Source organism: Dipodomys ordii, unplaced genomic scaffold, assembly GCF_000151885.1.
Source record: "Dipodomys ordii isolate 6190 unplaced genomic scaffold, Dord_2.0 Scaffold30, whole genome shotgun sequence".
Lineage (NCBI taxonomy): Eukaryota > Metazoa > Chordata > Mammalia > Rodentia > Heteromyidae > Dipodomys > Dipodomys ordii.
Window position 1 is genome coordinate 4415157 of NW_012267246.1, and position 7155 is coordinate 4422311.

At 42.1% G+C, this 7155-nt stretch overlaps 1 protein-coding gene across 1 annotated transcript in view; it reads right to left on the bottom strand.

Annotated features, from left to right (window-relative positions):
* Trim59 (tripartite motif containing 59) overlaps positions 1–6778 on the bottom strand; it is a 9767-nt gene extending 2989 nt beyond the window's left edge. The window contains exon 1 of the mRNA XM_013016125.1: positions 6706–6778. The gene's annotated coding sequence lies outside the window, so the exon portion shown is untranslated. The remainder of the gene's footprint in view (positions 1–6705) is intronic.
* Positions 6779–7155: the final 377 nt, after the last annotated feature.

The following is a 7155-nucleotide window of genomic DNA, read 5'->3' on the forward strand; positions in this document are numbered from 1 at the left end:
CAGCTCTTCAGCTCAAGGCGAGTGCTCTACCACTTGAGCTACAGCGCCACTTCCGGTTTTCTGGTGGTTTATTGGAGATAGGAGTCTCAAGGTCTCTCCTGCCCGGGCTGGCTTTGAACCGTGATCCTCAGATCTCAGCCTCCTGAGTAGCTAGGATTACAGGCGTGAGCCACCAGTGCCCGGCAAGCCTGAATTATTTTTAACTTGAACATTTGGAAGTTAAAAAAAATTTCACTAGACTTTGCCATCAAAGAACTAGTTGAAGTCAGGTGCCAGTGGCTCATACCTATAATCACAGCTACTAAGGAGGCTCAGATCCGAGAAACACGGTTCAAAGCCTTGAGCAAAAGAACTCAAGTTTTCTGGTGATTAACTAACTGGAGCAGTCTCATGGACTTTCCTGCCCTGGCTCAGATCTCGGCCTGAGAAGCTAGGATTACAGGTGTGAGCCATCGGTGCCCATAAAGCCTCAGACATTTTCTGTTGGCTCCTTATCTAAACATCTGCCTTATCCCTCATGTCTCAACATACATGTCTACCTCTGAAGCCGCACTCAGACTTCATAATTATAAAAGCCTTGCAGCATTGTTATATGCTAAATTGTACACCTCCTATAAGGCAAAAATTGTATGTAAACTATGGTGTAGTTCTATAATCTAATCACAAAAATTGACCTATACTAGGCATTCATACCCTATATGCTTGAATGAACAGTTACAAATACACTGTTAATCAGACCAGAATTCAGCTTCTTTTTCTTTTCCCTTGGGGAGGGTGGTGGTGCTGGGTTTAAACTCAGAGCTTCTTACCTGCTAAACAGGTTCTCTACCAACTGTAGGCCACACTTCCAGCGCTTTTTCCTCTCTGCATGAGATTGTGTGTACTGGTACTGGGGCTTCTACTCAAGGCCTCTCACTTGGCTTGTTTATGGCTGGCAGTATACAGCCCAGTTCTGGCTTTCTGATGGTTAACTAGAGTTTGTTGTGGCTCTCTTTGAACCATAGTCTTCAGAGCTCATCTTCCTAAATAGCTAAGATTACAGGCATGAGACACACCAGTGCCCAGCTCTCTGGTTACTTTTAAGATACACTCTCCCTTCTGCCCAGGGCAGCCAAGATTCTCAGCATCCCAAGCTGCGAAGGCTGACAAGCATAAGCTACAGCACCCAAAGATAATAAAATCTTTTTTTCCCCTCCTTAGGAAAAAGCTGCAGGAAAAAGCTGCAACAGGAGATTCTATTCAGACTGGCAATATTCAGTATATCAAATCCTTAACTGTGAAGGATTCAAGGAAACTACAGTAACTGTGCAACAGTCTACAAGATGACAGTCGTGGCAGGTAAATTCAAGTGATTGCATGTTGGGAAACATTTACAAGTTTACCCCACACCTACAGAGGGCTCTTAATCTTGTCAAAAAAAAATCATGTTTCTCATAGTATTTCAATAATGTCAGAACAAACAGTGAGGGAACAGACAGATTGTTGAAGGGAAGAAAACTTAAGCAATGGACCTAGATTTAATAATGCTATTACAGGCAGGCACTGGTGGCTCACACCTGTAATCCTTGATATGCAGGAGGCTGAGATCTGAGGATCATAATTCAAAGCTAGCCTGAGGAGGAAAGTCCATGAGACTCAGCTCCAATTAACCTCCAGAAAACCATGAAGGTATGGCTCAAAGTGGTAGAGCACTAGCCTAGAGAAGAAAAGGCCAGGCCCTGATTTCAAGCTCCACAACCAGTAAAATAATCATAATCATAGTAATATCACAGCTAGTTAACGTATAAATAGCAAAACTTGACCTAAACAGAATCTAATCTAAAGTTGTAGTCCATACCTATCAAAAAACATTTTCACTGAGAATCAAAAGCTTACTTTTTAGAATGAAAATATTTACAATAATAATGAAAATAATGTCAAGCTCGGCAGTGTGGCTTACACTTGTAAACACAGCTACTCGGAAGGCTAAGACCTGAGGATGGAGATTAAGACCAGCCTAAGCTGACAAATCCAAGAGACCTTTATCTCTAAACAGCAAAAAGCCAAAACTGGAGGCATAACTCAAGTGGTAAGAGTACCAACTTTGAGCAAAAAAGCTAAAAGAGAACACAAGGCCCTAGCCAGTACTTGGTTAAAAAAAAAAAAAAGAAAAGAAAGAGCACTGGCAAGTTGGCTCAGTGGTAGAGTACATGCCTTGCATGCATGAGGCCCTGGGTTTGATTCCTCAGCACTACATAAGCAGAAAAAAGCCAGAAGTGGTAGAGCGCTAGCCTTGAGCTGAGGGACAGCGACCAGGCCCAGAGTTCAGCCCCCAGGACCAAAAAAAAAACCAAACCAAAAAACAAAAAAAGAAAGAAAATGTCATCTCCTAAACTTATATAAAACGGAAGAAAAAAATTCACAGTCTAAGTTACTACCAAAATATTTTCAATAAAATTTACCCAAAAATTAGGTCACTTCAAGATGCCAGAAATTTAATTATCAACTATTGTCTTGATGATTAAAAATTAAAATGGAAGGTAATCGTAGTAATAAGGGAAGAAAAGTTTGAAAACTATATTTTTTCTTTGAAGAAAGTTGATCTGTATTCAAAAATGAAAACTAGAAAACCACAGTAAGAGCATACTATTTAGAAAATAAAGAAGTTAATACCAAAACAAATGGTTAAGAGATGAAAGTAATTACTTTTAAAGAGCAGCATCTGGAGGAGGGAGTGTGAGGGCAGGGATCTTCTGTGTGAAATGTAAGTAGTGGTTTTACTTTTAATCAACATGAATTAAAATATAAGACGTTAAAGAAAAATAATCCTACTGGGTACAGCAGTGCAATACCCAGAAAACTCAGGCAGCAGGATACAAGTTGAAGGTCAGAGTGACTACATAGCAAGATCCTGTCTCTAAAGAAAAGCAGAAAAAAAGAGAAAAACAAGAATATTATCGCCTCAGGATTTGCTGGTTACCATAATTTCCCAAGAAGATGTACAACAAAAGATAGATAGATAAAAACAAGCCTAGAGTCAGGCACGGGTGGCTCATGTCTTTCATCTTAGCTCCTACACAGGATACTAAGATTTGAGGATTGTGGTTTGAAGCTAGCCTGAACAGGAAAGTCGGTCACTCATCTCTAATTAACCAGCAAAATGCCAGAAGTGAAGCTGTGGCTCAAGTGGTAGAGCACTAGCCTTAAGTGAAAAATCTCAGTGACAACTCCCAGGCCCTGAGTTCAAGCCCCAAAATTGACACTAAAAGAAAAAGAGAAAGAAATCTGATGGAGTCAGGAGCCAGTGGCTCATGTCTATAATCCTAGCTGAGATCTGAGGATTGAGGTTTGAAGCCAGTCCAGGCAGAAAAATCCCCATGAGACTCTTATCTCCAAGAAACCACTCAAAAACTGGAAGTGGAGCTGTGGCTCAAAGTTGGTAGGGCGCTAGTCTTGAACAAGAGCTTATAGACAGCACCCAGGCTCTGAGTTCAAGCCCCACCACAACCAACACACACACACAAATCTGTTTTGAAAAGTTTAAGCTGCATACCCATGGCTCACACCTATAATCCTAGCTAATAGAAGGCTGAGATGTGACCATTGTAGTTGGAAGCCAGCCAGGGTAGGAAAGTCCATGAGACTCTGGAAGTGGCACTGTGGTTCAAAATTCTACAGTAGTAGGCTGGGAAAGTGGCTCAGTGGTAGAGTACTTGCCTTGCATGCATGAGGCCCTGGGTTCAATTCCTCAGCACCACCTAAGCAGAAAAAGATGGAAGTGGCACTGTGGCTCAAGTGGTAGCTCGCTTTGAGCTTAAGAGTTGAGGAACATCGCCCAGAGTTCAGGCCCCACAACCAACCAAAAAAAAAGTTCTAGAACATTAGCCTTGAGTAAAAGAGCTCAAAGACAGTACCCAGGCCCTGACTGACCCCCCCCCAAAAAAAGAGGAAAGAAAGGCAAGAAGCGTTTCCAGTGATTTCTTTCAAATGGTCAAGAAACAATTCCTTGTACCAGAACACAAATATAGAAAGTTTACAGATATTAAAAATAATATTACACGATTCCAAAGTATGAAGTGTATGGTGGTGAGCACAAGTAACCTTCCAAAACCTAGCACACTATAACCTAACAAAACCTAACAATACAACACACTGAAAATAGACAAAAAAAAAAAAGAAAAAAGGATACTACAGCCAGGTACCAATGGATCACACCTGTAATCCTACCTACTCAGGATGAGATCTGAAGATTGTGGCTTGAAGCCAACCAAGAAAGTAAATCTAAGAGATTCTTACTGCTAATTAACCAGTTAGAACAAAAAACAAAACAAAAAACAACAACAAAAGCCAGAAATGGAGGTTTGGTTCAAGAGGTAGAGCACTAGTCAGGAGCAGAAAGGCCATGAGAGGAGGTCTGGAGCTCAAGCACCAGTATCCGCACAAAAGTTAATTAATTAATAAGGTACTAAGGGAAAACCTTAAAAGAACAGTGTTCTACCAGAAGTCCAATCCAGGTGAACATTAAAAATACAGTACCAGCCAGGTGCTGGTGGCTCATACCTATAAACCTAACTCAGGAGGCTGAGGTCTGTCAAAGCCAGCCTGTGACTCATCTCCAAGTAATCACCCAAAAACTGGAAATGGAGCTGTGGCTCAAAGTGATAGAACACAAGCCTTGAGCAGAAAAGTGTAGGAACAGCACCCAGGCCCTGAGTTCAAGTCCAACAACCAACAACAACAAGAAAAAAGAATACTGTACCATAACAATGCTGAGGATACAGTTCAGGGTAGAGTAAGTGTTTAAGCATGATGACAAACAAAACTAAACTATTCCACAGCTAAGTACGGTTCTTCCTAGAGCAGTTAATTCAGTAACAACAAAAAGTTCATATAGCTGGGCGCTGGTGGCTCACGCCTGTAATCCTAGCTACTCAGGAGGCTGAAATCTGAGGATCACGGTTCAAAGCCAGCCTGGGCAGGAAAGTTCGTGAAACTCATCACCAATAAACCGCTAGAAAACCAGAAGTGGTGCTGTGGCTCAAGCGGTAGATCGCTCACCTTGAGCTAAAGAGCACAAGGACAGCGCCCAAGTCCAGAGTTCAAGCACCACAACCGACAAAAAAAAAAAAGTTCATGGGGCTGGGAAGGTGGCTCAGTGGTAGAGCGCTTGCCTTGCATGCCCGAGGCCCTAGGTTCGATTCCTCAGCACCACATAAAGCAAAATGAAAAAAGCCGAAAGTGGCGCTGTGGCTCAAGTGGTAGAGCGCTAGCCTTAAGCTGAAGAGCTGAGGGACAGCGCCCAGGCCCAGAGTTCAGGCCCCACGACAGGACCCAAAAAAAAAAAAGTTCATATATAATTTGCTCAATTAGGTCAATAGTGGAAAAAAAGGAACATGAGCCTAAATGAACAAATTTCTTGTGTTTTAAGCACTAAAACCAAACATTTTTGAATTTCCAAACTTTTTTATGAAGTCTTCCAACAAGGGCAAACAAGCATCCCTACTGTCTAACCAAGTAGGTAAGAGATGTTATAGGTGACAGAGAACTAATAAGCAATGCCAAAACTCCCACTACCCATTCTCCATTAGTTCTGATACACTCTTTACCTTTCCTCTCTAAATATGGCTATAAAACATCCATTACACTTTATAATGTCTAAAAATTTGTATTTATACCATGTTTTTTATTTAGATGGCTAGTCACAGGACTTCCAGTGAGTCAGCTATAAACCAGGGAAAACTCAAATGGTGCCACCACCCAGAGTAGAGCTCACCTGTTTGTGGACCAAACTGGTTTTAAAAAAACAACTATGTTTACAATTCAGGACTTAAGAAAGGGGGCTGGGAAGGTGGCTCAGTGGTAGAGTGCTTGCCAACCACGCATGAAGCCCTGGGTTCGTTTCTCAGTACCACATAAACAGAAAAAAGCCAGAAGTGTTCAAGCCCTGGGACTGGCAAAAAAGACAAGAAATGCTACAAACTGTGCTATCTACATACATGCAAAACTTTCAAAATTATCTTTGTCATGATGTATATATTTTAAAGAATAAGTTCTAAGCTAGAAGGTAGCTCAGTGGTAGACTGCTTGCCTTGCATGCATGAGGACCTGGGTTCGATTCCTCAGCACCACATAAGCAGAAAAAGGCAGAAGTGGTGCTGTGACTCAAGTGGTAGAGAACAACAACAACAAGTTCTATGGTTAGATCTTTCTCTTTATTCCTCAGTAGTTTTTACTTTGATATTTTCCCCAAAACTAAAAGGGGAACTAAGAATATAATTTAACCAAGAACATATTAAACTAAGATTTTACTGCTTTTATACTTTTCACAGTAGGCCACATTCAATAACATACTTACGGAAAGACAACGCCAACACTCTCATTACTGAAAATCAAAATTTCATCTTGCCAGACAAGTTAAACTATGGTATCTTACTTAGCTCATTAAAAAGAAATACAGACCAAGCCTTAAATGGACAGTGAAAAAGAATCCAAGTTGTAGAGCTATGCGTATACATGTACTGGAGTGTACACTATAAAATCTCAGGAAGGTTCTGTTGGAGTGACTGCCTTCGGGTAGTGTTGATTTTTTCCGCACAGGCTCCTTCCACACGGTAGTTATGACTTTATGCACTGACAGCATACACCCTTTTCCAAGAGATTTTTAAACCTTGCATTGTAAATCTACTGAAATCTGACTTCCTATCTGCTCCCTATCCCAGATCTTACCTTTTTTTGTCGATTTCCTGGTTTGGATACTGAATATCCTTTATCTCCAGCTTTTCCTGATTCTTTTATTCTTTTCCTGAAATTAAAATATTTTTCTTTAATGCTCCAGCCTGACTTTCCAAAAACAAAAACAACTTCTTTAAAACCATGTTATAAAAGTAACATTAACGACCCTGTCCCGGGACGGCTGGCTATTCGCGCGTCCCTGTCTTAAGGAAAATGACCGGTTGGCGACACCGTTCCCGAAGAGGGTTCTCCGGCTACCTTCAAATCCCGACCCCTGGCCCTTTACACACCCGGGCGACGGGTGCCCCGCGACGGGGCCAGGGCCGGGGCACAGGCCGGGCGTTAAGCACAACTAGGCGAGACCGCGGGAACCTGGCGAGGCAGGCGGCCCCGCGGGCAGGGCCGGCTCGGGCTCGGACCCAGACCCGGAACAGGCCCCGGAGG